Source organism: Penaeus monodon, chromosome 27 (genome assembly GCF_015228065.2).
Source record: "Penaeus monodon isolate SGIC_2016 chromosome 27, NSTDA_Pmon_1, whole genome shotgun sequence".
NCBI lineage: Eukaryota > Metazoa > Arthropoda > Malacostraca > Decapoda > Penaeidae > Penaeus > Penaeus monodon.
In genome coordinates this window covers 34,916,330-34,916,573 of record NC_051412.1, presented here as the reverse complement: position 1 = coordinate 34,916,573, position 244 = coordinate 34,916,330, and the positions used below count along the sequence as shown (strand labels likewise).

General features: G+C 34.8%; 1 protein-coding gene across 2 annotated transcripts in view; it reads left to right on the top strand.

Moving 5' to 3' along the window:
• Positions 1-244, top strand: part of LOC119590395 — an 8,525-nt gene that overhangs the window by 1,680 nt on the left and 6,601 nt on the right. The window lies entirely within an intron of this gene.

Here is a 244-nt window from a genome sequence, read left to right as displayed (position 1 = left end):
CTGATGTAATACCACCATGTATTAACGCAAGAAGGAAGACAAAGAGGCCAAATTTAGTTACCTGTTGCTAGAAAGCTGATCATTTTGACCCCGCAACCTCCCGTATAAGCAGTTTCGAGTGAAGTGTGGAAATATGTAAGTGTGAATGCCCAGAGAGATACGTTTTTTTTTGTATAATCTTTACACAGAAGAAGTGGATTGTGTAGTTAATTTATATTATAATAATATTAATCATCATACATAC